Raw genomic sequence first — 22,802 nt, forward strand, 5'->3', positions numbered from 1 at the left:
CAAGCCTATTTTTTTATGCTTACCTCCCATTGACGTATTTTTCTTATGTTTTCCGATGGATTTTCTATTAAAACAAAAAAGATATGAAGTCTTTGATTAATCTTTGTTGCTTTCTTCTACATAAAAACAAGTTACCTTAATTAAAATTTAACATTTAGCCACTATTAATTTATTTTTTCCCCTAATATAATGGTTTGCAGCCAGATGTGAAGACAATGTCATGTCTATGGGGCAGACAGATGCGGCACTTGGAGAGAACATGGATTGAATATTGCATAGTTACTGGCATACTCTACAATACAGGAAGACTGAAAACTATTGTGCCATCACATTCAATCACACTATAAAGCAGGGTTTCTCAAGCAGGGTTCCTCCAGAGGTTGCTCAGGTTCACTCCAGATAAGTTCCCGATGACACCATTGATCTATTTAGCTATTTCTAAGGGGGTATTTATTTCCAATGACCACAAGCATAGGGTGGATTCTTCACACTGACCATCATACTAATGTATCATAAGTTGTAGTTATAGTAATTTCTACCAGGAGTTCCCTAAGATTGAAAAGTTAGTTTGAGGGTTCCTCTGTGTTGAAAATGATGGAAAAAGCTGCTGTAAAGTATCTGGACAGCCTGCTTGTACTTTACCTTCAGTCTCAGATATATTACCTAAATGGTAAAAGAAAAAAGGGTCCTAACCAATTCCTAATTCACATACTGGAAACCTCAACCTGGAACATGTCTCCCAAGAAATCACATCTTGCTGAATTCTTAGCCGAATTCAAAACCAATGGAATACTTTGGGTGATTACTTTTTTGGATGCCAGGTCATAAACAGTATGTTCTTTTTGAGTCTGTCCCTCAAGTACACATCAACAAAATCCAGTGTAGAAAAGCCAGATGATTAACATATCTTTCTGAACACATACATACAGTTTATTTTATGGCTGCTTGAAATAGTTAGGCTCTTGAGAGTCTATATCAGGGGTCAGTGAGCCCCAGCACACCATTTTGGGATAGCAAGTGATGGCTTCTTCACTGGCACCTGACTTCAACTGATGGCTCACTAGGCTATCATTTACAAGCCTGGTCTGCTCATGAACTACCCATCTACCTGACATCACTGACCTAAGGACATACGTTTGTGGAAGAAACCTTCCCACTTGCCTACACTCTTCCGCCTCTTGTTCATACACTGCAGAAGGTATGTAAAACGCCTGAATTTCAGAAGGTTCATAGTTTTCTGCTAATCTGAGACCTTAAAGTGGTAGTAAAATCCAGAATCGTAAAACCTGCTGACATTGCAGGGTTTTTATAACAGAAGAGACCCTAGAGGTCTAGTCTATCATAAATGCCCCCCCCCCCCTCTCCCCAGTTAGTAGGTAATGTGACTAAGCTGCACATGTGTGGCTCAAACCACATTTATGGCCTGCTCTCTGTGACTCTTATACGCATGCATGGGAGTGACGTCACCTCGGCTCAGCCATTCAAGATAAGTAACCCAGAAGGAAGACCAGGATGGAAGCCGCCAGGGACCTGGGAGAGCCGTGGCAGCACAGCTTCCGAGGGCTCCATTTGCAGGTATGTTTGCCATAATGTACTAGCATGCAGTACATACTAGTACATTATGACTTAAATCTGCATTTTTTTTAAAAAAATGATCATCAAGACTTTACTACCACTTTAAGGTGCATGCATTGGTACTGACCTGAGGTCTGAATATGCTTGCATTAGGGCTGCCTTGAGGTGTGAATGTACATGCATTGGGGCTGAATCTGATGTGTGAAGGTGCATGAACTGGGGATGATATGAGGTCTCAAGATGCATGAATTGAGGAAGATCTGAGGTCTGAAGATGGTTCCATGTATTCCTTCTAGTGGCCATAATGTGTCATTTTACTACTGCCCATTTTACATTTGTTCAAAAAAATAGCCTAAAGAACAATAACTTTTTTCCCAATTTGCACAGACTGAATGTACATGCAAATGCGCTGAATGAACACATATGCAATTTTTTTCCCCAAAAATGACCCTGTGGCAGTACATAAAATTTCAAGTTAACTTTTTTCAGAAATGGTTTTCAGGTAAATGTTACACTAACTCAGTCTAAACATGAATGAGTCAATGCACAAATGTCACACATGTGATCACTCCTTGAAATATCACTATCTTCGGATTGGTGATAATTTTGATGTTCTATGAGGTGTCTATTAGGGACAGCATAAAAAGGATCCATTCAAGGTAAAGGTAAAATACCAATGCATGAGTTAAAATGGTAATTCATAAGAAAAAGAAGGCTTTAAAGTGATATTAAACCCTCCATTTTTAAGCATTTTCAGCATCTGAATTAATCACTTAGTAAGTATGTAGCTTCTTTATTTTTAAACCTTGCCTATGTCCTGGTTAAATCGGTGCCATGACCACTGCCCCAGGTTTTCAGTTTAAGGATGGCTCCTTTCTCTGCAGTCTCCTATGGAGCCACCCTTGCATGCAGGGACCAGAGTTTTGTCTCCCTTAACTGCATACAATAGAAACATACAGTATGGCTCTCCCCTGCCCCTTCTTCCTTCTCCTTACTGGCTGGAGAATGCACTGTACACTGTTAACTCTTTCCTGTGAAGACTGAAGCAGTTGAAAAAGCAGGAGCCAGTAGCACTGAGAGTTGTAAACTGCAAGTGTCGGGGTAAAACTTAACAAAAAGTTTAATGGGAGTGTTTATTGTATTGTGCTCAATATGTTAAGCTAAAAATGCTAAACGTTTAATATTACTTTATGTAGTCAAATATCCATTTCATGAAAAATCACAAAGTTCACACCAGTCCCTATCTATCTTAAAAAAGAATTGAAGGATTTAAAAAAATAAACAGTCATATTCAGCTATGAAGATGCAGCATCAATCTGATACTGCATCTGCCCCCCGCCGCCTCTACACCGAAAGCTGAGCAATCAAGGACCATTGATCGCTCAGTTCTCGTCTCCGCTCTGAGTGGTGATAGTTGGTATCCAGCACTCTGCTCTGCACCTCCAGCACTCACTGGAGAGACAGGCTGTGCAGGGCCCGAGACCATCTGGTCCAGGCTCTGAGTGGCAAACTGAGAGGCTGAGCCAGCTGCTGGTCAAGAATTTAGGTGGATCCCTAAATTTTTTGATTTTGGCCATAATTCTTTTTTAACTATACTCTAAAGTTTCCTTTTTAAGTCATTTTAAAGTGATCTTTCCAGTAACTCTACGTAAAAAGATTCATGAAATGTCACTATATGCAGTGGTATTATTGTTCTAATTTTATCATTAAAATCCGTCATTAAGCTCTAGTAAAGTGACTGCTTAGGCAGATAATATTAGTCTTCTGTAGGAAGCATTTCCTCAGTTTCTCCTCCAGCAGTGATCAGACTGCAACACTGCCTCATTCATACCAGAATGCAATATAAAATGCATAGAATGCTATATAAAATGCATTACACTTTTGTATGTCTTGCACATAAAACTCTTCATTTTATGAGAGTTTGTACATGTGTTCGGAAAAATGCACGCTGATTTACTTTGTTTAACCGCACAACACTGAAATGGAATGGTTCAAACCGAGCTCACTGCAATCAATTCATTTTTATGTGTTTGAATTGCATTTATGCATATTATATATGTGTCTGGTGTGAATGGGTCCTAATTTTGTTTTTTCACAATAGAATTTTATTGAAATTTTCAAATGGCATACAGGTGGAAATAAAATAACAAGTTCCACAATATTTGTCATCATGCAAGTATTATGCAATCTCAAAATAGTACAAAATACATCATAATCAGTAGATATGGATATTAATTCCTGGAAAAAACAGCATACAGCAAGTGGGGTAGAAGTATATTTAGTTCCAAATTAACCACTTGCGCTCTTGAGGATTTACCCCTCTTCCTGACCAGGCCATTTTTTGCATTACTGCGCTGCGTTATTTTAACTGGCAATTATGTGGTCATGCAACGCTGCACCCAAATGAAATTGATGTCTTTTTTCCCACAAATGGAGCTTTCTTTTGGTGGTATTTGAGCACATTTTTTTAGTTTTTGCGCTATAAACAAAAAAAGACCAACAATTTTGAAAAACAAAAACAATATTTTTTACTTCTTGCTACAAAACATATCCAGAAAAAAATTGAGAAAACAAATCTCATCATAAATTTAGGCCAAAATGTATTCTGCTCTATGTCTTTGCTAAAGGAAAATCCCAATACCTGTAAATTAATTGGTTTATAGTGTTTACAAATGGCGGTATATATACTGACATTTTTTTCTTTTTATATATACTAGTAATGACGGTGATCAGTGACTTATAGCAGGACTGCGGCCGGCATCCTGACACTGGTTGGGAACTGACTAACTGCCACTGACATCCCCAGTGACACTAATACAGTGATCAGTGCTAAGAAAAATCATTGACACTGTAATAATGACACTGGGCAGGAAGGGGTTAACATTTGGGGTGATCAAAAGGTTAGCAGTGTGCTGTTTGTAAACTGTGCTATGTGTGTTTTACTGTGTAAGCATACTGTTTTTTATTGTTCTGCTATGAAGTGCAATACAAAGCAGCGTGCTGGTGCTGACAGAAGAGAGATCTGGTTTGTTTACATACAAACCTCTCTTCTGTCACTGTTCCTCAGCGATTGCCAGGTGCTAGTGGGGAATCTCCAGCCAGGACCTGGTGATCAACAACTGAAGCCGCCACTGACCCCATACGGAAATACAAAATTACATATAAATACGTGATTTTAGGCAGTTCTGTCGCCCGGTAGCAGCACTTCTGTTATAGGGTGGTTAGAAAGTGGTTAACATTACTGAACATATTATGAAGTTTAACAGATCTTAAAAGATAAGTTCACCTTTTGATCAAAAATAATAAATGCACATTGTTTTGGTAAAAAAAATTGTGCATTTATTATTTTTCGTTGCAGCAGCCTGTAAAGCATTGCACCAGCGATCAGCAGATCGGTGGTGCCATGAAGGCCTCCTGCAGACTTGTCAGTATATCTGCTTGACCGCATGGGATGTACGGGCAATCAGATATACTGAGAGGAAGATTCAATGAATTACCATTGTGTCATGGTAGTTCATTGAGAACTGCAAGCTGACAGCTGCTAAGGCTGTTGGGACTTGTAGTTCATTCATTCACAAAACTCTGTGAATTAATCACTCGGCCATGTGGGTGGAGCATGACCTCACTGCTTTTAAAAAGTGACTGCTAGTACAGGGAACGTCTCCCTGTACATCTGTCACATGGAGGGGGCAGTGGGCAGCGGCTGCAGCATTGGGAACATGTTACATGTTCCACCCTAAAAATGGGTGGAACATGTAGCATGTTCCCAAAGGTGAACTTATCCTTTAACTTGTCAAACTGGATCATTTAATCCCTGAGAGGGAGAGAACTTCCATGGTATTTTTTAATGGTAAATCACGGCCTGAAATATTCAGAGGAATACAAAATAAGGAAATAAAAATAGAATGTGAATTAAATCTATAAAAAAAGGAGAGAGAAATGAAAGAATAGAAATAAACAGGAGAAAAGTGAGGATCTAGCAGCCAAATGAAGACCAAAATGTCTAAGCATGTTAAAGGGAGCCAGTTAGAATTCTATAATGAGTCCATATTCCACTTCAGCCAGAAAGACTTTGAATTTAAGTACACTTATCTGAGTATTGGAACATGAACCCCGCTGTCCATATTTTATGAAGCTACTGTTTCTTCCATGTCATAAAGGGAGTCCATTTTACATACCCAGTCCTTAACTGTTGGAGTCCTTAGCTGTTGGATTACAGGGCGATTTCCAGTGCTGGGAGATTAGGGACCTGGCTGTGTTTAATGGCTCCTATTGTTGTAGTAAGTCATAAGGTAAAAAGCTGTAGCAAGGGACATATTTGTGTTTAGGAGAACAACCAAGAACTGCACATGTGAATGCTTGGCTACATCCACCACCCTTGGAATATACAATTAAAAAGACACTAAACTCACATTTTGTATAAAAAAAATATATATAAATGGGGGGTTATTTGCTAAAACTGGAGAGTGCAAAATCTGGTGGAACGCTGCATAGAAACCAATCAGCTTACACGTTTTATTGCCAAAGCTTAATTGAACAAGCTGAAGTTAGAAGTTGATTGGCTACTTTGCACAGCTGCACCAGATTCTGAATGTTCCAATATTAGTAAATCTCCCCCAATTTGTTTAAATATAAGTAGAATGTACCTGCTAGCTCTCTTCTTTTGTTTAATCTAAAAAATGCAAGCTTTTTTCTGCTGATTTAAGACCTCCTGTTTTAGGGTGGCTGCATGCGTTCTCCATGTCCCCCTTGTGTATGTTATTTCTTGCTTGCCCCAAAGATGGACCACACATGCAGACACATTCAGCTCTATGTGATTTGTAGTATGCATAGAGCAGAACATAGGACCAGAAATAACATGCTTGTTCTACACTAGTAGTAGGGAAGTGCATCAGTGATTGGTGTAAAAAAAATTGAGTTTAGTGTCACTTTAAATACTGTGATTTTGTACAAGTCCATGAAAAACGCTGCTCCATAGTACTGGCATCTCTTAATGGCATTTAATGACATTTATGAGGAATCTTGACTACTTATGAAAGCGGTATTTTCTTTAAAAAGAAAAAAAAAACACGTCAGTACCTCTTTGAAAACCAATAGTGAAAGAAGGAACACAAAACCATTCAGTGTGCATGGAATACTTGGAAATATTGATATGTACAAAAGCTTTAAATGCTTTTGAGTGTGGTATATACCCTATTGTAGAACAATGTTCAGGTATTCAACAACAAGAACAAGAAAGGCGGCAGTTATGTACAATACAAATTTCATTGCTTTTATGCTATGTTATTTGTTGATGAGCAAGTAAATTTTAACTCGTGTTATAGTATATAAAAGCGGTTCATTTAGGGCAAGGTTGCATATTGTTGCTGTAATAGTGGAAGAAATTGTTCATTGTAGAATGGAATATTTGAAATTTGTACATAAACAGCACTTAGGCTACATAGGGCACTTTTACTTGTAGTCCATCTACATGAGAATCGCAGATTTTTACATAGTGTGTATTTAAAGGGTTAGCTCACCTTTAGGTTTTTAAGAGCTCAGCAATGAGAAGATAGTGAGCCACGCGTGTGGAGATTCTACCCCTGTGATGGTGGGGGTGAGCAGTAACTGCTGGGAATATCTTAGCATCATCAATGGCATGATAGGATGGTGCCATCTCTGGGAGTTTTTTTACCAAGCTTCGGGATGTACATAGATGGCCAACACCTATAGCAACAGTATTATCCAACGTTAGTCAAAACGTGCGAGTTTGTTATCTACAGGCACCTCTTACCTTCATAAGCAGCGTATTGGTAAAAGTGAACTAACCCTTTAAAGTAAACATGTTACAGACCTGTACAAAGAACGACAAGCATATGGTGAAAAAAATATATGGAGAGGAAACTGTTCAAGCACTTTCACATTTCTGCATGTAGTTTTCGGCACTGCGGGTACAGTGCAGTTTACTTGCGTGTTTGGAGCAGGTTAGCTGCACTTTCCAATAAAGTTATATTGGGGTTTATTTACTAAAGCTGGAGAGTCCAAAATCAGACTCCCTTCTGCATAGAAACCAATCAGCTTCCAGGTTTCATTGCCAAAGCTTCATTGAACAAGCTGAGGTTAGAAGCTGATTGGTTTCTATGCAGAAGGGAGTGTGATTTTGGACTCTCCAGCTTTAGTAAATAAACCCCTATGTGTCCAAAGAAGGTCCCAAATAATGAGTTTGGAGTGCTTTCAGAAAGCGCACCAAAGATGCAGCATGCAAGAGTTTTGCTGTGCTTTCTAAAAGCGCACCAAAGATGCAGGACACAGTATAACTCTATGGGAAAGTGCAGCTCAAACCAATCCAAACACACGGGTAAGCTGCATTGCACCCACATTGCTAGAAAACCGCACCGCAGAAGTGTAAAAGGGGCGATACTGAAAAACTGAATGTAGATCAGCAGATTCAGACCTCAGTTCTCCAAGCTAGAATACATTATTTGCTTTAAAGTGGTAGTAAATTTAGAAGGTGAGTAGCTTTCTTTCTCATGTTTTGCCCTAATATCAATGTTACTACTGTATGGGAGTTTTTTTCTTTTCTTGGCTCACGATTCCAAATTCTGCGGCAGAGCTGATATACTAGCTGCAACATTTAAAGAGACATGACCAGCAATGTATATGATCAGCTTGATTGGACTAGATGATGTATGGGAGTCCTCATGAATCTGATTAACAATATATACTTATTTTGACCTTCCTGTGATCTGGATGGCCACGTATGTTAAGTGTTTGTCCATGAGGTGAGAGCACAGTGGTGATTGTTTTTTCAAGAAGCAAACTTCTACATTTCATCACATTTAGACAGTTATTGTTTATAAAAGGACTTCTGTGTTCACATTCAGCATTTTAAATGGACAGTTCTATCGCCACTCTCATATAAAGTGTGTTGATTTATGTCAGTTGGAGTTTTGAGTAGCTGCCTTTCATTAGCATTTACTTTTATGTTTTATTTTATTGACACAAATCTCACAATAATTGGGTGCAGTGTTATCACAATTGAATCTCATGTCTGCATTGCAAAGTCGAAAGCCAGGGTCTTCTGCTTCATTCGATCTGTGGATCTGCACTTCCTCCACGTCTCCTGTTCTTTCTTAAATATCCCCTATCTCAGCAATATCACTGGACTTAGTCAAACAGAAACTTAATTGGATTATGATTAATGATAAACGTACTAGTATACTTAATAAGAATACTTCTAAATTTGAGAGCACTTGGGATCCATGGATTCGGTATATTTCTGTTATTTAACAGACTCTTGGCTGGCCCTCTCTCTTATTTCTTTTCAGGGTTTTATTCTTTACTTTTCTTCCTCAGTTCTTTCCTCACTTTTCATTCTTTCTACTTGTGTCTACTATTTTAATGATATTATTTGTACCACTCTGTTTATGGTGCAATTTGTTCATAATCGATCACAATCTGAATGTGCTACCAGTGTATTCCTCTCATTACACATTATTGGTCGATTTTATTGGTGTGTTGCTACACATTGTACTTGAATATACTGCTTCATTGCTTGATGTTCTACAATTCATCATGTTGGTGGGTTGCGTTTCCTGTCTTTTTGTATACTGTTTCTAAAAATCCTTAATAAACATATTGAAATATAAATATCCCCTATTATCCTCATGTCACATCCTGGAGTCAGGCTCGGACTCCAGTAGCTATAGTGGTAGAGAGGATCTGAAATATCAGCTGGATAAGTGCAGCAGCAGGTCACCCTGGAGGATGACGCAGGATCACCTGAAATGCAGAATCTAAGCATTAACCTGTATTCACCAGAGCTCCTCATGGTGGAGATAGATTTTTTTGCGTGTTAATTCAAGTTGCGGTTCTAAGGATCTCCCCACCAGGAGGTGAGCAAGTCGGTGTCCAGTAGCAGATATAGCAGGTATGGATCAAGTAGAAGAGTAGCCAGTAAACAAGCCAAAGGTTGGTAACAAGTGGCTGCAGGTTGAGATCAAGCAGAAGCATAATCAAGAAACAAGCCAAGGAACAAAGGTTGGTAACAAGTGGTAGAGAAGATACGAACAGCAGCAGGAGTGACAAGAGATATTGGTGGGAGACCATAATAATCTGATAAACAGAAAATGCAGAGACATGGCAGGAAATTTGTGGGAGGAGCAAAGAGTTCAAGGTTCACTAAAAACAGGGTGTAAGGCAAGATTGTCTAACAAATCCAAAGAGCGTTGGCCAGCATCTCAGGTGGCTCAGCAAGAAGAATTACTGCCAGAGACAGAAGAGGTTCCAAGTTCAGATCCAGACCCTGACATTTCAGCTCTGACATGAGGAAGCAAAGTTCTGCTCCTCTACCAAGAAGATCACTACCACAAAGTTCAGAACACAGCATGATAAGTTAGTAATAGGGAAAGAATAAGCAGCAAGCACTTTATAGGCAATACTGATCACTAGTCCTTTCCATATATGGATCAAAATTTGGCTGGCTCAGCAGAGACCAGGCTGCTTTCGATCCATGTGTGGCCGCCACAACGCAACATCAATCAACTTCTGTTAAATAGGTTTGTTGGATTTTTTTTTCTCGATCAGTGGCTACAGCCAACTTCAGACACTTTTGCTTTGACCCCTTTGACACCTTTTGACTGTTATAAAGCAGGTATACATACAATCAAAGGTTTACATACTTGAATAGAGCTATCTAAGATGTATTGAGCTGCTCTGAGAAATCACAGAGGGAGCCACACTTCTGGCTACCTAACACATTGGAAAGGTGTCTGGTGTCTCCATCCAGTCCTGTGCACTGGAGACGCTGTTCTGTGAATGACAATTTACGGTCTATTGTGGAATAGACTTCCTCAAGATTTGCTTCTGGCCAGCTCAGTATATTGTTTTAAAAAATGAGCTGGATGCATTCCTAAATGCAAAAAAACATATCTGGATATTAAGGTTTAATGCTAATAACACCAAAAACCGTTAATCCAGGGAATACTCTATTGCTTTGGGAGATAAGGAAGGATTTTTCTTTTTTTCTGCTGGAGCAACCGAGACCATACTTTATAGGGTTCATTTTTGCCTTCCTCCGGATCATTTGTAGCTGTTGACATATGATTTTTATTAGTTAAACTAGATGGACTTTTGTCTTTTTTCAACCTAATTATGTAACAGCCCCTGTGTTAATAAAACAAGTGGCGGTAAATTTGTCTGGAAATCTTCTACAGGAAAGAAGGAATGACTGGCCGTACTACACACACCCAAAGTATTTAGATGAAATTTGTATGGGTGTGTTTAGCATGCACAACGTCCACAATTGGTTAATGGTTACATTAGGAGTCAGAGTTTAGGAGGGAATTAAGGGCTCATTTTAAGGTTAAAGAGAACTAAATGTAAAAAAAAAAGAAAACTGCAAGCAGGCAGCTCTTTAATATAGAACAGACATGCTTTCCCTCTTCTCCAATAAAAGAAACATATCTGTTCACAATCTTCTTTAGAATGTACACTGAGCTGCGCATGTGCAGCTCAGTGTAACTTCTCAGTATACCTCGATGCCTGCATGAATGAACTTCTGTGTGCAAGTGCGAGAGTTACATCATTCAGGCCCAGCCAATCAGGAAGGCTGGAGGTTCCAAACTCTGAAGAAGGCCAAGTGAAGGTGTTGGAACTGGCGAGGTTCTGCTTTAACCACTAGCCTACAGGGCACTTATACCCCCTTCCTGCCCAGGCCAATTTCCAACTTTCAGCGCTGTTGCACTTTGAATGACAATTGCGCGATCATGCAACACTGTACCCATATAAAATTTTTATCCTTTTTTGTGACAGACAGAGCTTTATTTTGGTGGTATTTAATCACCTCTGGGTTTTTTATTTTTTTCTTAAACAAACCAAAAACCACTGAAAATGTTGAAAAAAAAAGTTTTTTCTTAATTTGTGTTATAAAATTTTGTAAATAAGTGATTTTTCTCCTTCACTGATGTGCGCTAATGAGGCTGCACTGATGGGCACTGATAGGCTGCACTGATGGACACTGATAGGTGGCACTGATGGGCACTGATGAGGAGGCACTGGTAGGTGGCACCGATGGGCATTGACAGGCATCACTGATGGGCACTGAAAGGCAGCACTCATATATGGCACTGATAGGCGGCACTGATAGGTGGCACTGATAGGCGGCGTTGATAGGTGGCACTGATAGGCAACACTGACTGGCACTGTTAAGTGGCACTGCCTGGCACTGTTAAGTGGCACTGATAGGCAGCACTGACGGGCACCGATAGGCGGCACTGATGCACACTGATAGGCGGCATTAACTGGCACTGATAGGTGGCAATGATTGGCAGCACTGATAGGTGGCACTGACTGGCATTGATAGGTGGCACTGACTGGAACTGATGGGTGACACTGAAAGGCAGCTCATATGGGCACTGATATGTGGCACTGATGTGGCACTGATGGGCACTGACAGTTGGCATGGATGAGCACTGACAAGGGTACTGATGGACACTGACAGGTGGCACTGCTGGGGCTACACAGATCATCAATGCACACTGATCATCAGTGCTCTGATGATCTGTGTACATGTCCCCTCGGAGGAATGCCGATTACCGGTGTAGCGGCAAGACCTGTCTCTCATGAAGATCTGTCCCCCTTGAAGCAACTGCGCATGTCCCTGTTTCAGGCACGATCAATCGATTACAGAACTACTGCATCTGACCTTGTACCTTTGTTGAAGTATGCGGGAGCATTGGCGGCGGCTATTGATCTCCGGGATCAGCTTCAGCGGTGCGTGTAAGTGTAATCAGCGGTGCAGCCTAAAAAGGGTTAAATGTGGCAGCACTGTGCTACAGATGGCGATCGGCAATCGGCTTGTTATGCCTAAAATCATGACATGCGCAGTAGCTTCAGGGGAACACATCCACATGGGGAGACAGCTCTTGCTGCTACACCGGCTCTCCTCTCCTCACGAACTGTCAGCGTGACAGCTCACGGGGAGAGAAATGCTGATAACCGGCATTTCCCTGTTTACATGTGATCAGCTGTGATTGGACACAGCTGATCACATGACCGAGCTGACATCTTCGGCTCTTTCTGTTGATCGGTGATCCGCTGTGTCCGAGGGACACAGCGCACCGCCTATCGCCACGCTGCACGCTCCTGGAGCCGCGCATGCATGGTTAGAATGGGAGGATGTCATATGATGTCCTCCAGAACGAGAGAACTGCCTTGAGTCTGTCATTTTACTATATGGCGGGCGGAAGGTGGTTAAAGTTTCGTATATGTGATAAAGTGTTAGGAGTTGTTGTAGTTGTTCAATACTTTGTACCTTAGGGACAGTGACAGCCAAGTATTACATATATTTTAGTAGCAGTATAGGATTTAAGACACAGGGAATAGAGGGTTAAAACATAAATTTGATTTAACTGACCGAAGACCAAATTTTGAATATTGATTAGGTTAAACCCTTTAGAAAAACAGAAGTGCTGATGCAATATCCCTTATAGATAATGAAAGCTCTCAGAGGGTTGGTTTTTCAGCCCACAGAACATTACTGCTCTATATGAACCAGAATAAAACCCACTCTAAAGCAGTGCTAGGAAGCCAAAAGTAAATGAAATGAGGCATATGTAAGTTCTGGCTGTGTGTCTGCACAGTATTCTATTGCCAAGAAACTGCAGGTTCTCCCCTAGCGGTTTTATACATTGCTATATAGCACAACATATAGTTATGGCTTATTAAATATAGTTACATCCTAAGCTGTGGAAAAAGTTAGTCTGTGCCTGTAATGACACCAGTATGTGTTTGGGGATGTTGTGTAACCCTTTCTCATAATTTTCAGAGATGAGAAAGAGGAGCACTGTTCAAAGGTTATCTGTTATGGACACAACCAGCAGAAAGGACAATGTGCGGATCAAAGCAGGCTCCATACAGTGCTAAAATATATCATGCTTTAATTGCATTCAATTGGCCTACACTGCCCTCCATATATACTCAGAAAATAATCACTTATTACTTATGGCTGATCAGCATGTCCCCAAACTGAATACCACAGTGCAATGCTTGGTGCTTTATTATGTAGTGCAATGCTTAGTGCTTGAGCTACCTACCACCAGGTCCAAGCATTTTTCATATTGAGTGCGGTTGCTCAGGATCGGATTTACATTTCTTGTTCCTGTAGACCAGTCTTTTGTACCTTAGTCAACTGGCTAGCCTTAAAGTAATATTAAAGGCATATTTTTTTTAAATAGCAAACATGTCATACTTACCTGCTATGTGCAGTAGTTTTGCACAGAGTAGCCCCAATCCTCAAATTCTCAGGTCCCCCGCCGGTGCTCCTGGCCCCTCCCTCCTGCCAAGTGCCCCCACAGTGAAGAGCTTGCTATGGGGGCACCATAGCAGGCTTGTTCCTGAGCCTCTGCTGTTTATGTCCATTCACACATAGTCATGGCTCGGCCCAGCCCCCACTCTCTCCAAACTAGTTCACTGGCTGCGATTGACAGTAGCGGGAGTCAATGGCTCCTGTTACTGTATCAGCCAATGAGGAGGGAGAGACCCAGGACAGCCAAGGGTCTGATCCACATTGCTAGATCGAGATGGGGCTCAGGTAAGTATTGAGGGGGCTGGGGGGTCTGCTTCATGCAGAACTTTTTTCACCTTCATGCACAGAATGCATGAAGGTAAAAATCCTTGGGCCTTTACAACCACTTCAAACCAATGTCAATGGCTTGGTATTTCTTTTTTTTTAATTATTATTATTATTATTTAAATATTTTATTGATAAATTTTCAAATTATAAGTTTTCACAAACACACCATTTAAAAAAACAACCTCTAATTTGCTTATCATGATATCTAAATATTAACCTTAATCTTAATATTTTTCCCCTGCCCATCCCCCCCCCTCCAGTAAACCACATACCACTCCCTCCCCCCATCCGACCCCTCAAAACCTCTGCTCTTCATTTCTCCTACTCATTCTGGAGATCCTGATTCAAGAATAGATCCATATTATTTCTATATTAATCCCTTATATACTCTAAGATTAATTTTGACTTTTTAAATTCCTCCCATTTTTTCCAACCTATATGGAAACTCTCCATCTTATGTTCGAGCAAATGGTAAAGTTCCTCTAATCTACATATCTGATCCACCCTGTCTACCCAAATCTTTGTTTTTGGTACCTCCTGTTCCTTCCAAAATTTGGGTATCAATCCCTTCGCTGCATTCAGATAATACATTAAAATAGATTTTTTATATTTTTTAACCAAAAGCTTAGTACCATGAAAAAGGCAAATCTCTGGGTCTTTTGGAATATCAACCTCCGTTATTTTCTGAATCAGGCGTACTATTTTCCCCCAATACTCTTGAATTTTAGGACACTCCTACCAAATGTGATACATTGTACCTCTACCCCCACATGCACGCCAACATAAAAGTGAATTATCTCCATTCAATCTATGTGCTACACTCGGTGTAATATACCATCTTGCCAAACATTTATAATTCATCTCTACCTCCTTCATATTTACATTCTCATGAATTAAACCATATATTTTCTTTTGCTTTTCCACATCCATTGTTACTCCTATATCCCTTTCCCATTTCTCTATAAATGATGGCCTTATATCAGTGGTTATTCCAGTGAGAATCTGATATATTTTAGAAGTCCCATGTTTCCCATCTCCCCGTGTGTCTAATAGGTGCTCAAAAGGGTTCCAATCCACTCTTGTTCTCAATGGCCTTGGAAGCTTCCATATAAAATGTTTCAACAGAAAATAACGCCAATCATCAATTCTCGTAAATATCTCCGTCTTTTTTTCCAAGTCCTTAAGTGAACCTATTTCCTCCCCCACCAATATATCTCTTAGCCGTACATCTTCCTTCTTTATCCACTTCCCAGTGACACTTTTTTTACCTGGAGGAAAAAACTCTGTGGACCATACAGGCATTAACAGTGAGTTATATTCCCACCCCCTTTTGTTTATGTAAAACATCCCATACTCTTAACACATTAAGTGTGAAAAAACTAGTGCTATCTGCTAATTCTCTGAATTGTGGAGGTAACCACACAATTCTACTAAGGTTAGTGTATTTTCTATTTTTACCCAACTTTTCCTATGTGCATTATGTGTCCAATCAAAAATTCTTGTCAATATTACCGAATTATAGTATCTTTTCAAGTCTGGAACTCCCAGTCCACCTTTCTCTTTAGTTCTACTTAACATTTCATGACTTATTCTAGGTTTTTTATTCCTCCAAATAAATCTTGTTAACATTTTTTTAATTATTCTAAAATATACTTCAGGTAGTTGAATTGGTATAATTTGGAATTTATATAGAATTTTTGGAACAATTACCATTTTTATCAGATTTATACGATCTATCCATGACAGAGTTCCCTCACCTAGTTTTCTGAATTCATCCTTAATCTCATTTAATAATGGGATATAATTTGATCTATATAAATTCTTCGAAGATACAGTTAATTTTATACCTAAATGTTTTAATTCTTTTTCTCTCCATACAAAAGGAAATTCCTCCTGCAACATATTTTTCTCTCTATTTAGAAGATTTATATTTAAAATCTCTGTTTTAGTTGGATTAATTCTTAAAATTGACATCTCCCCATATTCCTTCAGTGATTTCAATAAATTTGGCAATGTTATCCTTGGATTTCCCACATAAAACAACATTTCATCTGCATAAGCTGCCACCTTATGCTCTATATCTCCTATCCTACTACCTTTTATATCTATGTCATTCCTTATTGTAGCCAGCAGAGATTCCAAAGATAAAACGTACAACAGTGGAGACAAAGGACATCCCTGTCTTGTTCCATTTTGCATCCAAAAGTACTCTGATAATGCCCCATTAACCATGATTGTTGCAGAGGGTTGACTGTATAATTTCCTTATCTATTCTCTCATTCTGGGTCCCATTCCCAATACTTCCAGTGCATCCAACATATAACCCCAATCTACTCTATCAAATGCCTTTTCAGCATCTATCGAGAGTACCACCGCAGGGATTTTCTCTTTCCAACTTTTTTGTATGAGAAACAAAGATCTTAATCCGTTATCTCTACCCTCTCTTCCTGGGACAAAGCCCACCTGGTCCACATGTATCCATTCCGGCATCAGGTCTTTCAATCTATTTGCCAGAACTTGTGCATATAGTTTGGTATCTGTGTTTAACAAGGAAATCAGTCTATAATTTGCACAGTGAGTATCATCCTTACCTTCCTTATGTATGAGAACTACATGGGCTTGTAAAGATTCCCTCCTCATTTCCATCTCTCCTTCCAATGCATTCGTATATGCACTTTAGCTATATCTTTAGTTTAGTACACTTATTCACCTTTGTTGTCTCTTATTTTCTCTATATAATTCCTGGATATTTTTTTCCTCTGAGCCCTCATTAAATATTTTCCTGGCCTATCTCCCCATCTATATCTCTCACATATCATTTTATTAAACACTCTTATCTTCTTCTAGAAAATTATTTAATTCTTCCCTTTTGTTTATTACCCTCTGCATAATCTATTTTGTTACTCTATGTTTATGTGTCTGCTCTAACTAACAGAGTTCCTTAAGAAGCATATTTTTTTTTCCTCTCCTTTCCCTCTCCTTTCCTCCGGGCTCTGGCTTCCAGGGCTCACCGCTTCCTCCCCCTCCTCTGGTTCTGCCCGCTCAACAGCCTCCCCCTGCACACCGGGGTCTGCGGGATACAAACCAGATGACACCGGAGCCACAGCACGTGAGTTCCCCTTACCGCCTTCGTTCTTAGTACTCACTGGCAGGACGCTGGAGGAGCCGGGAGTCGGGAGATCTCACATCGATCTCCCTTCCAGTGCCATGCCCAGGCTCCTCCCCCCGTTTACTGAACTTTCATAGCAATTAGCTCAATGGCTTGGTATTTCTGACAGCTATTTTATCTAAGAGAAATTCTCCTGTTGGTGGTATTTGAGAACTGAGTTTGGGAACACTGCTCTAGTGAAACTACACTCCTAAACACAGATAAATGTTGGGTGACAATTCATGTGCCAAGTGGGTGGGTATGTAATACACTATCCTTTTCCATTAGACTACACCCCCAACAGTGTTGTGTTATTCTCACCCACAGAAGAAGCACCCACAGAAGAAGGACTGGAAGTCTTCAAATGTGCCAGAAAATGATTACCCTGATCAAGGATTATATGTATGTAAAATCAAATTTACCACGGTGAGAAGTATATGTTGGAAAGCCCATGTAGCCCAAAGTAGCAAAGAAATATTTCTAATAGTTAATCCAAGAAGAAAGTCAAACACTTATATATCTCTTTTGAAAATAACACAACCTTTTTATATTTTGAAAAGCATTTGCCGCAGCCCCCTTCCTTTACTATATCACAAAAAAAATCAACTAAAATATTTGGCTGAACATGAAACTGGATAATCTATGACAAGCAATTTGTATAAATTAAGTCTACACAATTCACCAAGGATAAAGCAAGCTTTTTACTACATAGTCAATCAGGAAAAACACAAAATGTACTATAAATTAAGTAAGCATACATGATAACACTAAAGATAATGTCTTAATTCTCATTCAGGCTTTTTGTTTTCCAGAACCCATGGGAATCATAGGAGAATTTCTACAGACATGCGCTACCATATATAGTTCTTCTTCAACTTAATCAGTTTACATAGATCTCCAAAGACAATTCCTATTTTACATTGTACTAGTCTGGGATGTCCCCTCTCTCCTTCCTTTGTTTTATGCACAGAGCTGCATGGATCTGGAACTGTCACGAAACCTTCGGAATATTGTAAAAAATAGAAATTCACTGTTTATATTGACATTGTCAAAAATTAACAAATATGGCTCTCTCCCTCTCTGAGTTCCAGATAAGTAATATAAGTATTACCATGAAAAGTGTTGGCTATATTGCTAAACGTTTTAAAACTTGACTTTGATTAATATTCAAAAATGAAAGATTCAATATTGTTGACCTAAAGTTGCCCTGAACTCAAAAGGTGAAGTTTTCTTGAATTCTTCATGAAAAATAGCAGTACACATTCCCTTTGACTACTGTTCACCAGAGACATGTTGTAAGATTTAGCAATGTTACCACTGTGTTGCTCACTGTCCTCCCTGCTGGTAAAGAAGCTGTACCTGAAGACTGGTTTCACTTTGTGGAGGTTTGGCCAAACATATAAAAAGTTTGGATGCCAAATCAGAACCTATTTAAGTAAATGGGAATCAGTTGAATCTGTTGCATCATTTTTCTTAATTCTTAAGGCTAATAGCCAAGGAATTGACAAAAAGTGCATGGGGGCTGGACACTGCCACAGTCTTAGAGTGAGCAGTAAATTTAATAATGGTAAAATGGCAACAGTAAAAATGAACCTCTCCTTTAAAGAAAATCTGCTTGGGGGGTCCCCTAAACCTACGACCCTAGCCAGGTGGTTGTGTGGGATTGAGATTAGGGGCCCCGCAAATTCTCCTTTCCCCCTCCCTCCATATAAGTGGTATATAGCAACCCTACTCATTCACAATAAAAAAAAAAGTTGTAAACACACAAAAGTTTTTGACAAGTCATTTATTTAGAAATAACAGCTCTGTAAACTCAGCATTAATCAAGATGCACTTTGCCTGTCAATTGTAGTCTGCAGATTGTCAAAGAAAATAGTCAGCGATACGCCAATTCATCTACTTACATTGCACGGAAGGTTTATAAACAAAGTGGTGGGGATTTGGTGACCAACAAAATATGAGAATGGGGTCAGTGACATCACAAGTTGTTATGAACCTGGCAGTGCCTACAGCCACTGGTGTCCTTAGCAATCATTGATAACAGGAAGTTTTCATGTATGACAAAGGTAGTAATACCACTATTATACATGAATTTTGGCTCCAGTCAAATAGGTAAGTGTTCATCAGCATTCATCCCCCCCCTCCCCCCCCCCCCCCGAGCAGCCAAGGTTTAGATCAAACTTGTGTTCAGACTGAACCCTAAACTGATTCCTACTGAGGACCTGCAGTGCAAGGTCTCCCTGCCGGAGGGCAGCTCTGAAAAAGATTCCTTAGATGATCTCGGACTGCAGATATAACTAAGCTGTTTGAGTTTTGGTTCACTTTAGTTTTCCATGACTAAAAGATCCCTCTCTCAGCTATTCCACTTTCCTTCTTGACTGATCTGTGAGAAGTCCTCACTACTGAACAGCGAGTGGTGCATGTGTAGTTACATGTAAACACCATTCTGTGCAGCAGTCCTGTGAACCTAGGCTGCACCACCATCAGGTGTGCCTATGAGAGCCTGGAGTCACAGGAAGGGGTGAATGACAGTCAACATCCTTGTTATATAACAGACAGAACAGCGCTACAGACAATGAATAATAAAAGTCCACAAAAACTCTATGCCAAATCCTCTGTACATATCATAATTCCCGCTGGATAGGTGATAAATGTATCACAGTGATGATGTAACCATTCATCAGAATGACATGTGAAACATTCAAGTGAAAGTCTCAATAATGAAAGTTCCCTTCTGTCCAAGTGTTCAAAGAGAACGGTAAACTGGAATCACCACTAGTGAGGAACCTTCACCTTCAGTCTCTCACCTGATGGTTAGACCTACTGAACTTCAGTCTGATCACGCTGTTAACCCTATTGTCCCTGGGTTATGGGGATACCCTTCAGGTATAGGCCCTCCAAATTGTCGATAAAGGCAATACATCGGTTATGTGGAGAGAGAAGTTAACATAGTGTGTACCCATATGTAAAGTGTATTAAAATAGATTAAAAATCAACACTCACAAGTGAAGGGCACATGCCTGATGCACTACAGATAACAGTGGTATCAAGATGTTAATCCTTATGATTGCCGCAGCTGGTGGAAGCTCTGTGTGTGGGGTCACTGTGCTCTCTCCCCTCTCGTTTCCTAGTAGTATCCTTGTTGGTGGCAATAAGCAGCATAGGGGATGCAGAAGACAGAGATGGAGCTTGTTGAAAGTAAATATTTACCATATAGAACTTTTTACAGGTCAGTGTCTTATAGGATTGAAAGCAGAGCTAGTCCAACAGCTAGATTTAAAAGGAGGTCAGCCACCATATTTCTCCCAGTGCATTTTTGCAAGTAACCATACCATTCCTTATGCTATCCCATCTAACAGTACCTGTGCACAGAGCCTGTCATAAGCTCTGTATTTCCAAATGTCTTACAGTATTTCACAGTTCTCTAGCAATCTCTAAATAGCAGTTCTGAATACTCTTGGTAAAAATTCACTTCCCATTGGCTAAAAGCATTTATTGTTTTCTATTGAGAAAAATAAATAATAATTGTTCTAGCCAATTGAGAAAGGATGGATGATGTTATTGTATCCAATCAGGCTGTGCAACTACCAACTTCACCTTAAAAAGTCTGATTTCCCATTGGTACTGCCATAATTGATATTACTAGATTGTTTGAAAGATGTTACATGAGAGGAAGCAATGAGGAGCCAACAACAGCCTCTGCAAATGTAGTGTTAGGTGGGAAAGCAAGAGGAATGGCATGGGTCACTTTAGGTATGGGGAGGATATATTACTATTTAGTGTATAGTGGTAACCACTGGCACTCAAAATATTATGTGGGTAGATGGAATAGCAGGTTCTGTATGTATTAACAAAACTGGAGATAATGCCCACACTAACTGAAGAAACTGAAATCAGGCTGGACAAAAAAAGGCAACTTTCCAAAATCATACTTTAAGACAACCATAAACAACTTTAAGAAAAGAAAAATGAAGGTTTTGGAATGGGCTTATAAGCCTCAGAATTGAATATTATTGAAATTCCATGGGCATATCTGAAACATGAAGTGCAAACAGAACAGCCCACAAATGCTTCTAAGCTTGAAGCATCCGCAAAAAAAGATCTGCCATAGGGAATGCTAGTAAGTAGGGTGCTCAAACTTTTGCATGTCCTATTTCTTTCCCATCCATTACATTCAGCAAATAAATCAAAATTATGAACATTCAACAGAGCAGCCCAAACTTTTGGACACATTTGCAATTATGCTTTCAAAAGTCATGAAAATAGTTTTTAAATTCATCTATTATAATTATCTAAATCTGTCTTTATAATGAGTTCCCACATAAAAATCTGAAAGTTGGCAAAAAAAAGCAAAGGATAAACATTTCATGCGCTTTACATGTATATAAATGCATGACAACACTGTAACTAAGGAACAGATACATAGAAAAACCAAAAGCTTGTAAAAAAAAAGCTTGTCAAAATGTACCACAAAACCGCACACAAAGGGGTTGATTTGCTTTGCAAGGGAATTTTCACTTAGCTTATTGAATGTGGTGAAATATTATTTTGCAATGAATACCCAAACATGTGCAAGGAAAATGTAGGAAAAATTGGATTTGTGCTTGGACATGATGGATGTTAGCAGAGCTTCACTTTGTTCAATATGTTAAAGGAAAATTCCATTGCAAAGTGAAAATTCCTTTGAAAACACCATATCTGCCTTTAGTAAATCAACCCCAAAATGTATGCCAATTCTAAAAAATAAGAATCAATAAAAAGTAATATTAATCATATAATGGAACTCTGTGATGCTAAAGGGTATTCCAACCTGTCAAATCTAATTTTTCTGCAGGCTGGTCTATAACAGTCTTAGTAACAAGCAATCAACTTATTATAAGAACACATGACTACAACAGGTCTTAAACTTTACACTTCCAAACTACACAAACATCTTTGTTACTAGGAGGACAGGATACTGTGTCCATCTTAAGTTCACTCTTTCTTTCCAGAATTAAGTTTACCACTGTGTTAAGCTAGGATAACATGGATGATGAATGCACAAATATGGTTCCTAACTTGAACTCAATTCTGCCTACACTAAGACTGCTCCCTGTAAGTCCATGGTCTACCATGGCTTAAAGATTACATGTGATAATTGGGTCAACCAGAATGGCTGTCAAATTTGGTGAACATGAGAGCATGTAGCAAGCCTGTTGGCGAGTGGCGGGCTGCCTTGTGCATGGCCATAGAGATGACCCCCATAGAGCTGTCTGCCAATTTACACTGACCTTCCGGGCATTGCGACTCTTTGGCCAAAGACTCTTGCTGATGTGTGGGTGACGGGTGGAGATGACCCCCTTTCCACCCTCCTGGCTGTGAGACTTCACTCCATCACTCCCAGGGGTTCTAGACATAGGCCTCACCTTTCTCAAGCCTGGCAGCCAGGATACATTAGTAGAACTCTCCCATTCCCTTCATAGCAGC

The 22,802-nt window shown here is 39.6% G+C and overlaps 1 long non-coding RNA gene across 4 annotated transcripts in view; it reads right to left on the minus strand.

Annotated features, from left to right (window-relative positions):
* LOC149441411 (uncharacterized) overlaps positions 1 to 22,802 on the minus strand; it is a 648,839-nt gene that overhangs the window by 255,727 nt on the left and 370,310 nt on the right. For all 4 annotated transcript variants that reach the window (XR_016307379.1, XR_016307378.1, XR_016307380.1 and 1 more), the window contains one exon: positions 24 to 64. This is a non-coding gene — a long non-coding RNA (uncharacterized LOC149441411). The remainder of the gene's footprint in view (positions 1 to 23; positions 65 to 22,802) is intronic.

The sequence above is a fragment of the Staurois parvus genome, unplaced genomic scaffold (assembly GCF_062004578.1).
Source record: "Staurois parvus isolate SC_StPar_1 unplaced genomic scaffold, SC_StPar_1.0 ptg000988l, whole genome shotgun sequence".
Classification (NCBI taxonomy): Eukaryota; Metazoa; Chordata; class Amphibia; order Anura; family Ranidae; genus Staurois; species Staurois parvus.